Genomic DNA, 20,988 nt, shown 5'->3' on the forward strand with positions numbered 1-20,988 from the left:
TCCATCGATGCCTCCCAGGGGTAGAGAAGCTCAATATTCACCATAATTTCTTTAAATTTCCTGGGTGGATCCTTTAGGCCAATGGAGAAGCTGGCAGTGAATAGTTTAAGAGCAGCGGTGGGTGTTCCCATCAAGGAGGGCAGAAGAGAGCTCGCTCCAAGGGCCACCCTTTTGAAACTATTAAGCCTTCTTTTCACATGAAATTCTTTTCAAGGACGATCAATATGCATGCCAGAAAAAAATAATTAAAAGAGACCCCAAGAAGTGGAGCAGTCCTAAATGACTGTCTAAACCAGCTCACTGTGCATTCTTCCTCTCCTCTGGGCATCCGTCCGATTGGACCCTTCTCAGCATAGTCTCATGGAATTCAAGGTTGTACACCCCATGCTTCTAAGCCAACAACAACAGCATCACAACCTTCTGAGCCTGGCAACACAACATCGGTGAGGGCAGCTTCCAAAAACAAAAGGTTCTGAAACTGGGAAGAATCTATATCCAACATGTGCAGATTTAAGAGGACAATCGGTGGGTCAGCAACATTTGTTGGGTAATCAGAAAGAGCAGCAGACCCAGATGCTTCCCTAGAGCAGGGGTACTGAACCAGTGGTAATTCTGACCCAGGGGACATTTGACAACATGTGGACACCGTTTGTGTTATCACTGAATGGCTACTGGCAGCTAGTGGGTAGAGACCAGGGATGCTGGTGAATATCCTACAATGCACCAGGCAGCTCCCACAGTGAAGAGTCAACTGGACCCAAATATCTATAGGAACAAGGTTGAGAAAGTCTGTTCTAGTGGAAACTATGCAGCCAGATAAAGTAATTTCCACACACTCTGAATTGCCCCCCTCTACTGTATTATACACATTTCTCACACCTATAATCACCTCTCACACTTCCCATGGTGCCACTCTCCTCTGAAGCTGTTTTAAACACTTATCACAGCTGGAAATTATCACATATGAAGCACTGCTTCTGAATTTGCTTGAAACCCAATGGAATATGTGGCTTTGGTACTGGTTTTTATTAATCTCTTGATTTTTCACTTCAAAATGTCTTTCATTGGTCCTGACAAGTTCTCAAGATAAATCTTTCAGGCTAAAATTAAACCGTCCAGATAGATACCTTTTATTCATTGATCTCCCACTCTACTCCAGAAGCCCCTGTGTGGCACAGGTTTTATGGGGACAAGATTTATCTAGTTGTCATTTATTAAATAAACTGACTGTGTGCAAAACACTGTGAAGAGAGATGTGTATGTGGTGAGAAGAGATGGGGGTGAGGGAGATTGAGATAACAGCACTTATCAAGTAAGGGAAGGGAAGGTAGGTTCCTTCTATCAATATTTCTTAGGCCTTACCTCCTTCTCTGTAGTCTTAAGCATTTGGTAGGTATTTATGGAGTATCTATTTTATGGGTCAGGAATATGGAAACAAAATAGTATACAAGACTCATCTAGGCTCTGTCCTTGTGGAGCTTATATCATAGTGGAGAGAAATAGGCAAGAAAAACCACCACTCTCAGAACACATGTTAAATGCTATGATAAATTGTATGCAATATCTTTTGATAAAATAGTAGTTGAATCCTGCGCTGAATAAGATCTTCTAGTGATCATCAATAACCAAAGCTGAAGAGCAAGAATAAAAGCCCAAACACATGCAATCATTACGTTTATACTTTTTTAACGTTAAGGTGCCTATGGATCACTTAAGGACCTTTCAAATCTCTGTGTTTCTACATGCGTAATGGCCATTCTACCAGAGGCAGTGAGTCAGAGAGAAGGATGAATCAAGGATGGCTGAGTAAGAAAAATGAAAGGTGGTGCCCATGAAAGCAATGTGGCAAAGATTAGGGAGAAAATGGCATGTTTTGTCAGCGATGTTGGCCTGGGCTGTTTTAGTAGAGCCTAGAGAGGAACTCAAAGGGCCATGGGTATTGACGAGTAATCCAGAAGAGAACCAGAAGACCGTGCTCCTCCTGGTACTCGGCTCCGCCTCAACTTCCAATGGGCCAGGGCAGCCCAAGACGCAGAGGACAAGTCTGGACCTAAGAGAGAATTATGCTTTGTATAGGTCACCGTGGTCGGCAAACTGCGGCTCTCGAGCCACATGCGGCTCTTTGGCCCATTGAGTGTGGCTCTTCCTAAGCCTTAGGAGTACCCTAATTAAGTTAATAACAATGTACCTACCTATATAGTTTAAGTTTAAAAAATTTGGCTCTCAAAAGAAATTTCAATCGTTGTACTGTTGATATTTGGCTCTGTTGACTGATGAGTTTGCCGACCACTGGTACAGGAGAAAACAAAGGAATCTGATTTGCACAGCAGACTGTCTGGTTCTTCCCCATTTGCTGCCCCCAGAGATGCTCAATGAGCTTGAAGGAAGAGGACTCGCGAGAGTCTTTGGCAGCGTGTGGCCCAGGGTCCTACGGCTGCTCAAGATGTGTCACTCTCCCTTTGCTTCCTCCAGCTACACCAGCCTTCTTTCTGCTTATCAAATATGACACCAAGCTCATCCCAACATAGCCCTTGTGCTTGCTATTCCCACTGCCAGCAATGCTCTGCCCCTAGTGGTTTGCATGGCTGGCACCTTTTCATTCAAGTGTCAGCTTGAATGTCACCTTCTTCTTCTTCTTCTTCTTTTTTTTTAAAATATATTTTATTGATTTTTCACAGAGAGGAAGGGAGAGAGATAGAGAGAGTTAGAAACATCGACGAGAGAGAAACACCGATCAGCTGCCTCCTGCACATCCCCCACCAGGGATGTGGCCGCAACCTAGGTACATGAGGTACATGCCCCTGACCGGAATCGAACCCGGGACCTCTCAGTCCGCAGGCTGATGCTCTATCCACTGAGCCAAACCGGCTTTGGCGAATGTCACCTTCTTAAGTAAATCTTCCTGTATCTAAAGTAGCTAATTCGTCCCACCCTCCCTGGCTGCCTATCAGTCCCTATCACATGATCAAGTTTTATTTTTTTCATGGTATGTATCTCTAGCTTCAACTTTCATTTTATTTAATTGCTTATTGTCTATCTAGTCTCACTAGAATTTAAATTCTATGAGAATTATGATCAAATTATTGCTTACCACCATACTCCCAACAAAAGGCACAATGATTGGCATATAAAAGATGCTCAATAAATATTGCTGTAGGATATAATACCTTCCCATCTCTCTAAACCTCAATATCCTCACCTGTAAATGGGTCTGATAATGCTATCTACATATAAAGATTATAAAATAAAATCTACAATAAGCAATAAATAAGTTTCACAGAAAATGCTTGATATTAGCTTTTATTATCACTATTAATTATTATTTTTGCATTATTAACTCTGACCACTAATTGCCTGATACAAAGTAGGTTCTCATCAAATATTGGCTGAATGAATGAAAGTTATAAACACTACAGTTTCCATAATTTCTGAGAATTACTCAATGAAAATATTGCCACAGTATACAGCAGTGCTTCAGATAAAGTGTTTTGAAGTCCTCTTTCTTTTTGATTCCCTGGATCTAAGTTACCTCTTCCGTACCAGATGCAACAACACCAAGACGCACCATCTCTGGAAGGCTTTGCTCGTTATGCACATGTCACTCCAGATTCTTAGCACAAGTGTAGGGTGTCCTGATATCCAGAGACGGACAGAGTACCACAGCTTTCCCTTAACCCAGGCCACCTGTAAGAAGTGCAAATGTAGGACAGCTCTTTTCCTGGTAGTTTTATCCCTGGGACAGGTTACAAAAAACTGAGCATCAAGGGCAGCCAGTGACAAGCCAAGGAGACTCAGTCATATCCAGGTAATGTGCCTCAGAGGGAAAGGAAAGAAAGTTGACAAAAGAGATGTGGTTGACACACAGCCTGGTCTTTCATACCCCTCTTTAGAAGCTAGTGGTTTAAGACTCTGATATTTTATTAGTAGTATTACAGTTTGCATTCAACACTATTTTGTATTACTTTTAGGTATACCACACAGTGGATAGACAATCATATGGGTTACAAGGTGTTCCCTTCAATATGTCCAGTACCCACCTGGCAACACACATAGTTATTACAATACTATTGACTATACTAGAGGCCTGGTGCACAAAATTCATGCACAGGGAAGGGGGTCCCTCAGTGCGGCCTGCACCTTCTCGAAAGCTGGGACCCCGCAGGGAATGTCTGACTGCTGGTTTAGGCCTGATCCCACTGCGGATTGGGCCTAAACCGGCAGTCGGACATCCCTCTTGCAACCTGGGACCACTAGCCCCTAACTGCTTGCCTGACTGATCACCCCTAACTGCCTCTGCCTGTCTGATTGCCCCTAACCACTCTGCCTGCCTCCCTGATCACCCCTAACTGCTCATCTGTCTGCCTGATCACCCCTAACCACTCGCTGCGGGGCAGCCAGCCGGGGTGAGGGGCCATGGTCGTTCTGGTCTCTGGTCATTCTGGTCCTTCCAGCGTTTCGGTCACTGGGCTTTTATTAAATAGGATTGCCTACGCTGTACTTCACATCCCTGTGACTATTTCATAACTGCCAATTTATACTTCCTAATCCCTTCACATTTTTCATCCAGCCCCAACCTCCTTTCCCTTTGGCATCCATCAATCTGTTCTTTGTATTATGAATCTGTTTCTATTTTGTTTGTTCATTTATTCTTTAGATTCCACGTGTAAATAAAATCATGTGGTATTTAAGGTGCTGATATATTTTATTGTTTTTTTATGTCACCTCCTTCCCCTGGTTCCTCCACTAGAACCTCTCTGTAGGGGCAGCATGCAAAGCTTGGGGCAGCCTTGAATATCTATAAAAACAAGAGCAGCTCTGATTCTCTGGGCAGACAGAATGAATGGCCTGGGGAAGAGAAGGGGCGGATTAGATAAAACCAAATCCATATCACTAAAACCAACTATTCTGAAAGAAAAAAAAAGCTCTATTGTGTTTTTCCTCTAAGAAGAAAACATATGAAACATGGCAAATAAACAGCTCAATTATTATATTCTCTTAGATTTAAGAGCCAGAAGGCCTCGGAAGCCGATTTAGCTTTGTTCTTGCATGTCTGGCACTATTGGCTTTCCTTTTATAAATAATGAAAATCTGAAATAACACTACATTACCCTTAATCATGTTTGTGCTACAGAAAGAACATCTACTTGAAATATAAGCCTTTGATTCTATGATGCCCTCACAAAACACCACTTCTTGCCAACAGCTGGATCCTTTTTTTATCAAACAAATGTTTGCAGCATGGGGATTATTTCTCCCTTTGGTCTTTCTTCCAATCTCTCTTTCACTTCCTCCAGCCTTGGGATTTGAGATCTGTATGTGCTGAGAACAGCTTATCTCCTCTTGCTTTCAATCTCATGGCAAAGCTGGGATAATAAGAAATATCTGTGGATTGGGGGCACACATACAGATGCATTTCTAAAAAATAGAATTATTAGACTTAAAAAATTCTGAATAGCATCACCTTAACACTACAGGAAATTGTATCCCATAAATCCAAGAACATGCACATGTATTACATTCCAAACAAACATTCCCAAACCACTCACCTCAAAGTACACATTTATATAAAGCATTGCTTCTTGCAGTTACTAGTATGTTGGTGATACAGAGCATTGATCATGGAGATTCTCATTCATTCTCTCTCTCTCTCTCTCTCTCTCTCTCTCTCTCTCTCTCTCATAGTTCTCTTACTTTCAGATGAGAAACCCATGTATCTACATTGTATCTAGAAGCGGTAATGGCTGTTGTTGTTTGTGAAAGTAAAAATTTATGCATTGATATTAAAATATATTAATTGAATACTTGAGTAAGAATTAACTGAGTATTTAATAGGTACCTAGTTGACATCCTGACCTATGCTAGCCCTGGATGTTAGAGAAGACAGTGATTCTCTGACATTTAAGACATTCTCTAGTCTCTCATGGTATAAACAAGACAGCAAAAGAAATGTTGGGAGCAATGATACCACAGACTAATTCAGGGACTGGTGGTCTTGCTCTCCACCAACTTTGCCCTACCCCCTTTTCTACACTACAGCATGTATGTTGTTTTTGTTGGCTGCAAAACAAATGTGAAAATATTGAGGGATAGTTTAAAAATAAAAAATGTGCAATTTTCACACCCTCTATCCATTTACCCACACATCCTTTGAGTTTGGGTCCATATGCATTCATATTTTACATAGTTAGATCAGTATATACCAAAGGCATTAAATTATATCATCAATGATTTTCTATAGTATTACAGTCTGCAGTTTAAATGATTGCATTATATTATATAGGCTAATAATTTCTTTTAACAATTCAATTGTTGTGTCTTGTGTTTTTTTCCCTTGTTTTATTTTTATTTTTCATTTTTTTTAATTTCTTTATTGATTAAGGCATTACATATGTGTCCTTATCCCCTCATTACGCCCCCGCCCCCAACTCATGCTGTTGTCTGTGTCCATTGGTTAGGCTTATATGCATGCATACAAGTCCTTTGGTTGATCTCTCCCCCTTACCCCCACCCTCCAATAGCTTCCCTCTGAGTTTTGACATTCTGATAGATGATTCTCTGTCTCTGGATCTATTTTTGCTCGTCAGTTGATGTTGTTCATTATATTCCATAAATGAGTGAGATCATGTGATATTTATCTTTTTCTGACTGGCTTATTTCACTTAGCATAATGCTCTCCAGTCTTGTTTTATTTTTGAACAACTATAGATTTAAGCTTAGGGAAGCTTGCCTTTGCCTTAAAAAACAAAACAAAATAGCAAAGTTTTCATATCATTTGCTAACCTGATCTTGTTTTAAGACAGAGATGTAGTTATCTTGCAAGAGCAAAAGTTATACCATGAATGGTGCAGGTCTAAGTCTGGTGAGAGTCAAAGGAGACAATAGCATTGTGGGCAGAATTATTATCTGCTGGTGCCATTTGCAGAGAAGGAGCCCTTTCAAATGTCTAAACATCAATAAACGCTGTTAGAAAATTCTAAAGTGTCTTATAGGCCAAAAAAGGAATGAGGTTTGAATAAAGTCCTGGATTTGAGAGTTACTGGAGCTTGGATATGTAAAAATAGGGTTGTAGGGTGGATCATGCTTACAATGGTCCCAAGTTTAAATCAACTACGATGACAACACACCACTTCCAGGGGCTCTCGTTCCTTCAGAAGGTGCTGGCAGAAGTTCACACCATCGTTTTCCAAAGTAGATGCCAATTCCCAGAGCCAGAACATGAGAGGGAGAGAGAGAAAGGAAACCTTAAGCAATTCTGCAGAGAAAATCCCCTTTCTCATGACTCCTCTTTGGCTCATGCCGAAAGAAACAACAGTGAGGGGGCCTGCAGTGGAACTCCTTACATAGAACATCCCCAGGCTCACTGGACCGGTCGGACACCCAGTCTACACTTTTCTTCAAAGCATCACCTTCTTTCTCTCCTTCTACAACCTCTTCTGATGGAGCGGTGGTCCCTGGTGCTGTGCATTTCCACATCAAACACAATGTGCCATGCTCCTGTGGGGAAGGGCTGTTGCCGTGAGAACCGCCTTGTGAACTATTCTTCCTGATTCTTGTTGTTCATCCAAAAGAATCTTCTCCGTGTCTCCAAGTGGATAGAGGATGAGGAACAGAGGTGTTCCAGCCCCTCCCCTTTCCCCCATTGCCAGGATCATTGCCATTGCTGCTGCTCATGGTGAGGCCAGCTGGCGGGGTCAAGGCTGTGCCCCTTCCTCACAGGGGTGGCAGCTGCTCTATTAAATGTGATGACACTGTTGGCTGTTGGAAGAGCTATGGCCGCAGCTGGACTGAATCTTGTGCTCGGGCAGCAATGCAGTTTTACTTCTTTTAAAAATTCTTAGTGGGTTAGCTGAATTAGTTTCTTGGCTGTAAAAGTTTTTCTATTTTTATAATTAGTTCAGGCAACAGTCATCTTGCCTTTGGGGTGGGAGAATATAAGCATCACTATGAGTAGTCTTTGAGTCTGAGTAGAGTGCATTTGCTTCTGCACTTCACAACATGGTAAACAGATTTTTTTTAAAAAGTCTCTTACTACAAAAAATACATGAACATATATCTTTAAAATATTTTATTTTAAAAATGCACAGATGAGCTAGTAAGAATATAAGGAAAATCTCTAACATGCAAAACGTAACCAAAGAGCAGACAGAATCCAGTAGGCTAAGTTAGCCCTGAAGCCTTGGATGTCATGAGGATAATAACCAATATAAAAACCTAGGGCTTTAGATTTTTCGGCCTGAACAAGCAGTGTTCACATAAAGCTAAGATCTCCCCAAGGGCTATAGTATAACCTCCTACTCTCAATAAAAGTGAGGCTTCTCTACACCAAGGGAGTTGGAAAGCAATTTTTCTGTCTTGGCCTGGCTCTAGATTGGGGCTGGTAGGTGGAAAGAGGGAGTAGGAATTACCTTTGGTGGGGGAAAATTATCCAACTGGGAAAGGGTACACTGTGGACTCAATTGTTTGGGGGATTTATGAAATCTGTATGGTGGTTATTAGGGTGATTATTATATTTTTATTCTGTCAGTGTTTATGTCCTTAATATTTCTAAGTCAAAGGGAAAAAACAGAAGTAGCCTACAACAAATAAAAGATTTTATTTTCAGATTATAAAACATTTAAGGTATCGCTAATTAATGCCAATTAAGAACTCCAACCTCTCATATTAAACTATAATCCTGTTTTTTCTACACTTAAAAAAAAAGAATATTTCAATTCAAGAAATCCTAGAAGTTATGTATTTCATCATGGCAGGTGGCTGAGTTCAGTAAATCATTCCCAGGATGCTTTGCCTAAGATTAACCAATATTGTGTAGCTCCTTGGAATAGCTCCAAAACAGGTTTTCCACTTTAAAAAAAGTTCATTTTTAAAAAATATATTTTTATTGATTTCAGAGAGAAAGGGAGAGGGAGAGAGAGATAGAAACATCAATAATGAGAGAGTATCATTGATTGGTTGCCTCTTGTATACCCCACACTGGGGATTGAGCCTGCAACCCAGGCATGTGCCCTGACTGGGAATCAAACCACCATGAACTCCTGGTTTATAGGTCAATGCTCAACCACTGAGCCTCACTGACCACTTGACACAACCTTGAAGACAGCATCCATCTTGGCTCTAAATCAGAAAACCCATCAACAAATGGTTCTTTGGAGATGGGGCAGAACTTATTGGCAGATCCATATTTCCTTTGACCATTCAGTTTGCACTGACCATACCCATCTCTGAATTCTTAGAGCATGTTTAGCCCCTAATCACACACTTAGTTCTATTCTGCATTTGATAGGTATGTAGAATATCACTTCAACGAGACCCAAAGCTCCCAAAGAAGAGATTTGTTTTGCAGTCCCTACACTGTCAAGCACATTTGCAGCTGGAAGGAATATTATCTGCTTTAAACTTGTCAATTTATATTTGAGGCAACTAGTCCTATGAAGTGACTATCTGTCAGAGCATCACCAGAAAACCAATGTCACAATCCAATTGGGATAATTCAAGGAGAATTTATTTCTAATGAGACCATGTGGATGGGGTATAGAGGGACCACGGTTTATAATATAGTGTCTCAAGACTAGTAACAGCAAAGGATAAGGATACATAAAGAAGTTTTAGGGAAAGGACTCACCCATCCCAAAACAAGCTCAGAGAGAGATCCTGGGCAATACACTCCAACGTCACTTTCCTATATCCACTCAAGGTACCTCCATTGGTCAAACCCATGTGTAAGTTTGAGAACACAGAATCCTTTAATGAATTATATAATAGTCAGCCACCTGGAGCCAAGGGCAAGGTAAAGGACAGTGGGGAGATATGGAGGGAAAAGAAATAATACCTAGGACATATAGCTTTAGCTAGAGTAGAGTAGAGTAGAGTAGAGTTCTCCTATTTCTAGGTCCACTATCAACCAAAATATAACTCCTCTCATACTGCTCAAAATGCCTAATGAGTTGAGTTCAACTGAATGGAATGAAAACTCCTCAGGAAGGAAGTTCTGGGCACCTAATGTTGAGTCAGGGCCCAAAGAGGGTGGTTCTCAGACCTTTCAGAATTGGAATCAGATCCAAGAGCTGTACTCAGAAGCAGATGGGAAGCCAGAGTAGTGCCCAGGGCCAAGTGAGTAGAATGTTCCAAACAACAAGATCCATTCAGCATCCTCTTTTGCTAAACAGTGACACGGCCAAGCATATGGCAGACCAGATACTCTGTGAAGTGTAGTACCATAGCCAAAGACAGACTTGGTCTCATTTAAAAGAGACATGCTAGTTTTTAGAATTTTTTGGTTAACTCTGTGAAGCATATCTTCATGTCAGGAGAGATCTGGCAGGTGAAGAAATTCAAGAACTATTGGTGTATTTTGGTCCATACCTAAGATCCCTGCCTCAGTATGAGGTAGAACTGAACTCTAGAAGAAAAGAGTAGATGCACACCTCTTTGTGGGCTTGAAGGCAGCTCTCCTAAACCTTCACTATAGCAAAATCCCCCAAATACCAATTAATCCAATATGAACAACAGCCACTTCCTAGGACCAATCATCAGTCAGAAAACACTGAGATGCATGTACAGGACAAGAACAAAGGTGGGGACATTTCAGGATGAAATAGGAGATGTTTTCTAGACTTCTCTCTTTCCTTCTCCAATCTGTAGTTAAGGCTAATGGTGTCCATTTTCCTTTGTGGACATACCTTGCTGGGCAATTATGATATTCAAGTGAAACAGTGAAATAGCACTTTATAAACTGTAGGGCTCTCTACATATGACTGTTGTTATTATTACCCACTGTGGGCTACCTAAGGGTCCCAGGAAGGAATACCCATTTCTACCCTTAGGGTGGTTACCATCCAGGGAGATGGTTTCATAGCTAATGCCTGCATTACAAAGAGAGTTTCCCATTGCAGTGGGTGGATAAGGTCATAGAGTGTGTCTCCTCAAGACCCTCCTCTGAATATCTGGTCAGGTTCCTCCTTCCCAAACCAGGAAACAGTATCTAGAACCAGATGATGACACTTGGCTCAATACCAAGCGAGGGGCTCAGGGTACTGTTTGATCAGACTGTGAAAAAAGTACTCCCTTGTCTTTTGTTCTATCTGGTGAGGCAAGAAGACAGAGCTGGTGGCTGAAGAATCAATAGGAGAGGGGCAATCAGGCCTCTGAGAAATCCTTGGAGACATCCCAAGGGAAGGGAAAAAATCCTGGAATAGAGTAACACATTAATATTAACTACTGTCTGATTAGCAGCTAATTGTTGCAAAAGAGTTTACCGACCTTTTCCCTGACAATTAGGAGAGCTGTCAGGCTGTGGCACAGACCTGTGCTGTATAAGCCTGCAACAACTGGACTTCTCCAAGGAGGCCAGGCTACCTGGGTAAGGTAACCACGGATACTTGGAAAGCACAGCCAAGGAAACTTGCCCGCAGTGCAGCCTCATCTTGTGCACATGTCAGACTGGCTGAGCAGGCTGAGAAGGTTTCTGGAGATCAGGATATGTGGGCTTGAGGAAAGAAAATATCCTCAGGTGTTGTTTCAGCTCACTACTTACTAATAATTTGCTATATTCGTGTATTGGTTTTCAGAATTCAAATGGCATGGTAAGGTGTCCGAATCTACGCTCTGTCAAACAATTAGACAATAAATGTAATTGCCTCTTTATCATGAAAAAAGAAAATTGTCCAGAATGGCTTGGAATAGTTTTTCAAACTGAAATGTAGGTAGATGACAGTGTGGTGTTCTAGAAGCCAATTCTTAAGCATGGTATGTGTTTCTAGGACATCAATTTTATCAGATATGTGAAGGAGGAAGAGGTTATTTTCGTGCCACACATGCAAAGGAGAAGAGGACAAATTTTTCTTTTGATTTTAAGATAAAACATGAGGAATCAAAGACTTTCTCCCTGTGGCAAGTGACTCTGGACAGACCCAGGCACCCCTGCTTGGGTGCTGCAAATATAACCATTACAATTACTTGGGTAGAAAATTCTAAGGAATTCTGGTTATGTACAGCCCTATGTGGAAGCAAAGGAACAGGCAGTGAAAAGAATTTAGAAGGTTTTTATAAACCTAGAAGCTGAAGACAAAAAATACATGTGTTACATTAATTTTTTTTTTTGGTAAATTTTACTCAATATTTAATATGCGCCAGGCAACATCCTAGATACAGAGCCAAACACAAAGTTGAATGCTACATAACCTCATTCACAAGTCCTCCACGTTATGAACTAAACTAGATTAATGGTTCCTAAAGTAGAAGAAACATCTCCTTATTCCCCTTCTTCCTGCCACCCCCTGCCCCCTTCAAACACACCTTCCACCCCAGCTTCCAACTGAAAACCATCCTCTCATAAACTATCCGAACCTTTTGTTACTCCAGCAGTGACAATGAATCAGCCATCGTTTTCTGAAAGAATATGACCCCCAAATATTTTGTCATTCCCTATGATTCACCATGAAATGGTAAACCATCACACCCCCAAAGATTACACTGTTTGTTTATCATAAAAGACTCCTTGTGTGAGGCGAGCAATAACGTGAGAAGGAGGCCAAGGCTGAGCCACAGGCAACAGAGTTCTAGGTCCTGCCATCTCGGAGGAATGACTCAGGCCACAGTCCGTGATGGGCGGACAGTAGGTCTTAATGTCATGAACAGTTCCCTCTTCTCTCCTGTATAGACTAGAAACAGAAAGGTTGGAAGTTTGGCAGAAGAAGAGTTGGGAAGTAATTACTTTGAGAGAAATGCCCTGATGGGTCCTCAGGAAGAGAAACAATGGGGAAATGCAGCCGGCAGCAAGGGTCCCTCCCAGCCCGAGTCTGCTCAAGATTCTACAGCCACAGTCTCCCCCAGATGAGATAAAACTCCCTGTCCTCAGGGGTAAACCTCCCTACTGTCAGGTTTAATGATAACAAAAGAATAACATAAAAAATTAGGGCCTATGTCCTATACAGTGCATTCATTGTTTAGAATAATTTCCTGGAATATTAGAATCAAAGAGCCAGAGCAAAATCCTCACTTTTTTAAAAAAAATAATATAATCTTATTACCCACAAAATCATTCCACATCGACAGTCACATGGAGAGAATGACATTAATGAATTAAATTGCCCTGTTCCACTACTTCTCAGATAAGTGACAACAGGTTAAATGACTTCATCCTGTTGTGCCTCAGTTTCCTTCGCTGTGAAATGGGGAAGATACCATTAACCAACCTCACTCAATTAAATGTGGTAATGCTTGCAAAGTATGTAGCATAAGTGCTAACATGACAAAAGAATTCACTATTGTGATTATAGTCAGGAAATTATTTCTCTGCACTTCCTTAGCATGCCCCTTTAGTAGCTAAATAATTCCAAGTTAGCAGTACCTGGAACTGTTCTTCCTTTTTTCTTTTTCCCTTAATGATTTCTTTTAATTATTCGGTGTCAAATGTGTAGTTGCTATAATATTCTCAAATCTTTTCAAAAAGTGTGTGGAGTATAAATTATAAATAAAAATAAAGACTATGATTATACCTATATTATACCTATATTATTTCATTTATGAGCTTTTAAAAGGACTTCTCTTTATATCTCATTTCTATCCACAGAACAAGAAGAAACCTTTGGATGTATATTAATTAGAGGATATAACAAAAGGGAATAGAAGAAAACATGTGTATCACTAAATGTGACATGCTTAATCTATTGTCTGTTTGAGTCTTCCTCAGCCCCAACGCACACATCTTTTATTCATTTTTTTAATTGATTTTTAGAGAAAGGAAAGGAGAAAGAGAGAAACATCAATTGGTTGCCTCCTACATGTGACCCAACTGGGGATGGAACCCAGCGCCTTTTGGTGTACAGGACAATGCTCCAAGCAACTGAGCCACACCAGCCAAGGCAAATGTACACATCTTGTAGCGTAGGATAGCTACTATGGAAATCCTAGCCCCAGTTATGCAACAATCTGCAGATCTACTACTGGCACAAATTCAGTGTTCCTCATCCTCTTGAACAGCCAACTTCAAGGTTACCATATTCACAATTTCTTTTAGGAACATAAAGAATAACAAGATGCAAAAGAATTAACCTGGCTGTGCCTACCTACCAAACTCCTTCCCTTGCTAGTCAGCCAACAGGTTAGATCTCTCGGGCTGGGCTTCTGCCAAACCTACAGTGCTTAGCAATCCAATCCCTGCTGCTCCTCTGTGGCAAGTGGCCCCTGCAGTTCTCAGGAGAGAATTTATGTTTACACAGCAGGATAATTACAGACAACAGGCCAGGCCATGGAACCCAGATACAAAATGACATTATTAGTCTTGTTGGTCTTGCCCCACCCCCTAATTTTGTCACACCACCTCTACATTGTCAGCAAGTTATTGGTTGTTTCCACTATATTAACTCAGGGCAGCTTCTCTCTGCAATCATGTGACCAGTTAAGTCCATTATGTGAGGCTACAGGTAATCAAGTCATACTAGCCATTAAGTTCACAGATTGAGACATTTCCCCCTGCATTTTCTGTGTTTTGACTATATATATATATAAATCAATATATATATATATTGATTTCAGAGAGGAAGGGAGAGGGAGAGAGAGAAGGAGAGGGAGAGGAAGAGGGAAATACAAACATCAATGATGAGAGAGAATTATTCATCGGCTGCCTCCTGCACACCCCCCACTGGGGATCCACCCTGCAACCTGGGCATGTGCCCTTGACCGGAATCGAACCCGGGACCCTTTAGTCCGCAGCTCAACACTCTATCCACTGAGCCAGTCTGGCTAGAGCTGTGTTTTTTGCTTTTGATTTGTTTTTGTTTTGTTTTTGAGTTGAATCCTATGCACCAAGTAGACCCCTGATCTTCTGCTCTCCTAAGTGAAGCAAAGACCTTTCCAGTAACCATATCTGTTATCCTAGAGAAGTCATTTCCCAGTAACATGACAATGGGAAAGTATGCCTGACACTGCGCATCTCTTTCATAACATTTGTCAGATCACATTGCTCAATTCTTAAACCCTTGCTAATGGGTCCTGGACCTTATTTCTAAAATATAAGTAATTTGGGGTTGGTAGGGCCCGTGAACTACATTTCTTTTGATAGTCTAGGCCAGTGGTCGGCAAACCGCGGCTCACCAGCCACATGCGGCTCTTTGGCCCCTTCAGTGTGGCTCTTCCACAAAATACCGACTTCTGCGCATGGGCCACGAAGTTTCAATCGCACTGTATGTGCATGTCCGCACGTGGTATTTTGTGGAAGAGCCACACTGAAGGGGCCAAAGAGCCGCATGTGGTTCGCGAGCTGAAGTTTGCCGACCATGGGTCTCTAGGCAGTGGTCGGCAAACTCATTAGTCAACAGAGCCAAATATCAATACAACAATTGAAATTTCATTTGAGAGCCAAATTTTTAAAACTTAAACTATATAGGTAGGTACATTGTTATTAACTTAATTAGGGTACTCCTAAGGCTTAGGAAGAGCCACACTCAAGGGGCCGAAGAGCCGCATGTGGCTCACAAGCCGCAGTTTGCCGACCACTGGTCTAGGGAGTTATAGGGTGGGATGTTTAGCAGATATTTAAAAACAGAAACTAGTTGGCAGAAACCAGATGGAAGGAAAACTTAAATATAGGGTGATCCCCCCAAAAAAGAATATATACACACTTAACAGCAGATAGCTGAATTGATGTTTCTTTCTTTCCAGACTTAACCCATTGGAATTAATAATTATTCAAAATGTGTATACATTTTTGGGGACACCCTGTGTATGCACATACTAATGTCACCTGATTTTAACAAAAATTCAGACTCAAGTCAACTCAGGTGTCCTGGGCACTGGGTTCTCATGTCCTAGTTACCCATTAATAAAACAAGTTTGATGTAATGACATACTTTTCTTCACATATTTACTATAATTCTCAGCATCACTCATGAGGAAATACACAATATATTTTATATGTTATTTTCTAATATGTTTCAAATATATTTTTCTAATGCACATAAAAGTCACCAACCTTGCTTTAAGAGTTACTTATATACTGTATGTATTCTTTTTAACATGCATATAGTATTTTTATTCTTATTCCATAAGAAGTAGAAAGTACATATTGTTATTTAAAGACTTTTAGAACTCTTCACCTCAGAATTATTATTCATAATGTAGGTTCAAGCTGGTCAACAGCCAAATGTATCAGCTTGCTCTTTCTCATAAACAACTGCCTGTCCCTGACTGTTCCTTTATTGGCCCACCTTCCATTTTATCAATCCCAGAAATGGCTTTAAATTATGACTTAAATGTCCTTGAGGAGCAGGACATTTGTGAAGGTAAGAGTGTGAACTTGGCAGCAGTATAAACCAGCATTTACTTAACCCTAGCACTTGCCTTTTACTAAACTCCAGGGCCTTGCAAATTTTATCAGCCACTTTCTTTGCATATCTGGGTAGGATGGGTCTCACCTGTCTACTTCCCTTTCTTGGTTAAATTGCCTTGGCTGCCCAGCCAGCATGGCTCAGTGGTTGAACATCAACTTATGAACCAGGAGGTCATGGTTTGATTCCTGGTCGGGCACATGCCCGCGTTGCGGGCTCGATCCCCACTGTGGGGCCTGCAGGAAGCAGCCGATCAATGATTCTCTCTCATCATTGATGTTTCTATCTCTCTTTCCCTTCTCTCTGAAATCAGCCCAAATGGGATTCTCCTCAATGGATAAATAACTCATTCTCTCTATTACATTAGGTATACTGTCAATTACCAAAATAAAAATTGCAAGATTATCTAGTGAAAACTTTCACCACTCAGAGAAGCCACTGGACATATGGCCTGTTTTCTACTAAGACTTGCTTAAGAAAGACCAAGTGATCCTCCAATGAAGTCAGGAATGGATGACACTGAAATCTCAGTGGAATAGGACAAAGAAGACACTCCTACAGGGTGTGTGTGTTTGGGGGAATGGACACATTTAAAATCTGGAGATAATCTACCAGGAGGGATAAAAGGGGGAGGGAGGAAGGGAGAATGAGAGAAAACATTAATGATGTTATCTTATGTGACCGTAGCAACTACTTGGTCAAACTGAATTGCAGACTGATTTAATGGTAGTATATGCCAAATGACTTAAGAAAGAGCTTGTGGCTTTGTATCTTACAGGACTGGGACTTCTATGGCACTGAACTTGGGCTCCCAACCATCTTGAACATGAATGTGTTAATATGACTTCAAATAATAAAAGGAAGCACAGTTGGGTTTATTGTGAATGGATGCTGTGAATATCTGGGCGCTTTGGGAAATAAATGTCCTTGAAAAAGAGAAACAGAAAATGTGATAAGGAGGGAGGATGGAAAAAAAGAAATTGAGGAAGGAAGAAGTTCCGAGACCTTTCTGTAATAGATAACATCTATTCATATCCAAATTGATCCAAAAATCTATAAAATTCATTTGAGGAGTCAGATAAGTTAAAGTTTAAATTCTGCTGAATGTCCTTATTCAGCACCAATTAATTACAACAATCATAATGTTAGAAAAACATTTAGCTTCTCAGCAACCTTGATGCCTCTGGAAACACTTTTATGTAGCAGAGGAAAGCAAATGTCAAGATGGGGCCTAATGCCAAGTTGGCAAGGCACCTCCCAGTGACAGTGACTCAAAGCAAGAGAGCAAACTCTAGAGCAAGCAAGTCTGAGTTTGAATCCTAGCTCTGCCACTTGCTAGCTGTGCAGCCTTGAGCACGTTACTTAACCTGTCTGTGCTTTAGTTGCCTCACTTACATTATAGGAATAATAATAGTACTTACCTTATTGAGGTGTTATGAATTAAATGAGTTAATATTCGTAAAGCACTTTAGCAGTTCCTCGCATACAGCTTGTCAATAAAGTACACATATTTAATTAATTTGTTTTCATAAGAGCAATAAACTCACGGAAGTTTTGCTGAACTGAACTAAACAGTTGCTTGGAACTCCAGTGGGATTAGATTATAAAACCAAAATAGTGAACTCATAAAGAATTGGACTGTCTGTAGTTTTCCAAGGTTAAATATGGAAACGGCAGTAATTCAATTTATTGAAAATAGCTGCAGCTTGAAGCAGCAAAAATTTCCACATCCTCCTCTGATAATGGGATTTTGTGAGGCAGGAATATTTAGGGAAGACACAAAAGGCTTCACAAGTATGGTTGGCTTTTCACCTGCCTCTCTGCTGGGGCCGTCACTTGTCCAAAATTACCTTGGCCAGCCAGCAAGAGAATCCTCTGGCCTGGTGTGTGTTGCATGTGGAGGCAAAGATTCACGTATCTGTTGAGCGACCTACGCTTGTTTCTCTTTAGGATGCCTTCAAGGGGGCTCACCGTATGTGGGGCTCACTTAATTTGAAGCTATAAATTACCCAAAAGCTTTGAAAGGGGGAATAAACTGTTTAAATGAAATCAGCCTTAAAATAGTGTTGTCAAGTGTAAAGGAAATAGAAGTTTTCACGGAAGATGGATGAAATGTTGGCGCCTCTGAGCCTGTCCCCCAGCCCAGCACACAGTCCCCATCTGCTGCTTATCCAAGCTGGCTCTAGGGACAATTCTCTTCCTCTCAGCATTGGCTCACCAGTTGGTTGTCCTCTAATGGGTATTTGACCAAATTGCCTTCACTCGGAAATAAGCAAAAAAGGCATTCTCTACTGGGGAGCACATTAGACCGTGGGCAAGAGTCAGCGAGCAGGTGCACAGAAACGACAGTGAGAGGAGACCCACGCCAGCTCCCCAGCTGGAAATCATCCACCTATTTCCATGTAGAAATTCCATCTCTCACTGGCAAGATGTTGAGTTCCAAGCACTAGATTTGGGATTATTTTTTTCTTTTTTTAATTGTTTAAAGTATTACATATGTCTCCTTTTTCCCCCATTGATCCCTCCCTGGCCAAGCCCTCAGGACAAGCCCCCCAGGACTCTCATCCCCCAGGACAAGCCCTCACCACCCCAGTGTCCCTGTCCATTGGTTATGCTAATGTGTATGCATATAAGTCCTTTGGTTGATCTTTTACACCCTCCCTCCCGAGCCCTCCCCTGCCTTCCCTCTGAGGTTTGACAGTCCGTTCGGTGTTTCTCTGTCTCTGGATCTGTTTTTATTCATCGGTTTATGTTGTTCATTATATTCCACAAATGAGTGAGATCATGTGATATTTAACTTTCTTGGACTGCCTTATTTCACTTAGCATAATGCTCTCCAGGTCCATCCATGCTGTTGCAAATGGTAAAAGCTCCTTCTTTTTTATAGCAGTGTAGTATTCCATTGTGTAGATGTACCACACTTTTCTAATCCACTCATCTGCTGATGGGCACTTAGGCTGTTTCCAAATCTTAGCTATTGTACTAGTAAATTGTGCTGCTATGAACACAGGGGTGCATATGTCATTTCTGATTGGTGTTTCTGATTTCTTGGGATATATTCCTAGAAGTGGGATCTCTGGGTCAAATGGGAGTTCCATCTTTAACTTTTTGAGGAAACTCCATACTGTTTTCCACAGTGGCTGCACCAGCCTGCATTCCCACCAGCAGTGCACGAGGGATCCTTTTTCTCCACATCCTCGCCAGCACTTGTCGTTTGTTGATTTGTTGGTGATAGCTATTCTGACAGGCATGAAATGGTATCTCATTGTTGTTTTTATTTGCATCTCTTGAAGGATTAGTGACTTTGAGCATGTTTTCATATGTCTCTTGGCCTTCTGTATGTCCTCTTTTGAAAAGTGTCTATTTAGGTCCTTTGCCCATTTTTTGATTGGGTAGATTTGGAGTTATTACAAAAATGTTTATTGAATTAAAAAGTAGCCATAGATAGAACTACTGGCTTATTCTCTGGGTAGAATAGGGATGAGAAAAATCATTATTTATGTATATTCCTGTGAGTATATTAGATACTCCACTGAGAGTTTGTAAAGGTATATAAAATTGTTAGTACTTCTTTTTCATACCATTTTATTAAGTTCTGATTGACATACAAAATGCCATCCATATTTAATGTATACAACCAGGTGAGTTTGGAGATCAGGATACATCCATGAAACCATCACCACAATCTATGCTATAAGCATATCCATAACATTTTTTGATATTTAGACTTAATTCTAATACATTACTTGGTGGTAACTTCATATTAAGTTACAGATTTATTCATATCTCACCATCATTTTTCAAACAAGTGTACCCTAAATTTGCTTGTCAAGGTGGATAATTTTAATGTGAGGTCCTAGAAATTATACAATATGAATTAGGAGGGAACTATTCACTAGGCATTGCATTAAATGGCTGCCTGCTTTTATATTTCACCTTCCTATTCTCCACTCAGAAAGAAAACCTCAGAGCAAAATCCAATCATCCTTTTTGTTGGATTGTTTTTCAGACAACGTGTGGAGTATTTTATCCACAGAGGGAGGTCTCATTGACCTGGCTGACTTGCTGAGACTTACAAATCTCTAATAGAAACGAGGTTTTTGACGGTGAGAAACAGATAGTTTCAGAATTCAGAGGACACTGTTTTAGAAATTTAGGAGGGGAAAAGGAATGTGATTACTTCCAATTTCAAATCACTGTCTTCTAAGTGGCCTGATGGGCGCGGGGCCCATGAGGTTTGTTGTGCATGAAGAACCCAAGGCAGTCACATGGGACATGGAGCAGGATGAGTGAGAGAGAGGGGCTGGTCAGGGAAGGGGGAGACTGGAGGGGACAGAGAGACAAGCAGAGCTGACAGACAAAAGGGACTGCTCCCAACAAGCCAGTGTCCACCCAGGAAGGACCCAAGGTTCCCTGGTTTCCGGTCTTTGGAGGCTGTAAAATTGTTTGTATTGACTTCATACTCCAGAGCAGATTACCACGTTTAGAGCAATGCCCCATAGCTCGAATAATGTTACAAGTCCCTCTCCCCCTACCATGTAACTCAAAACAAAAACAGTTTTCATGTGCACATTGCAATTTTCATGCAGGTGCTCAAAGTTGAAGAGTTCCAGTTGTGAAATTTGAATAAGTTTATCAAAGTTGAAAACTCTCTTTGCTCCAG

General features: G+C 41.0%; 1 protein-coding gene and 1 pseudogene across 2 annotated transcripts in view; both read right to left on the bottom strand.

Moving 5' to 3' along the window:
• The window catches only part of PLCXD3 (phosphatidylinositol specific phospholipase C X domain containing 3), a 124,131-nt gene that overhangs the window by 50,044 nt on the left and 53,099 nt on the right, over positions 1–20,988 (bottom strand). The gene's annotated exons all lie outside the window — the stretch shown is intronic.
• LOC308518043 (BCL2/adenovirus E1B 19 kDa protein-interacting protein 3-like) lies at positions 7,108–7,671 on the bottom strand (annotated as a pseudogene). Its single transcript has one exon. The product of its transcript is annotated as a BCL2/adenovirus E1B 19 kDa protein-interacting protein 3-like (transcript).

The sequence above is a fragment of the Myotis nattereri genome (genome assembly GCF_964212035.1).
Source record: "Myotis nattereri genome assembly, chromosome: 4".
Classification (NCBI taxonomy): Eukaryota; Metazoa; Chordata; class Mammalia; order Chiroptera; family Vespertilionidae; genus Myotis; species Myotis nattereri.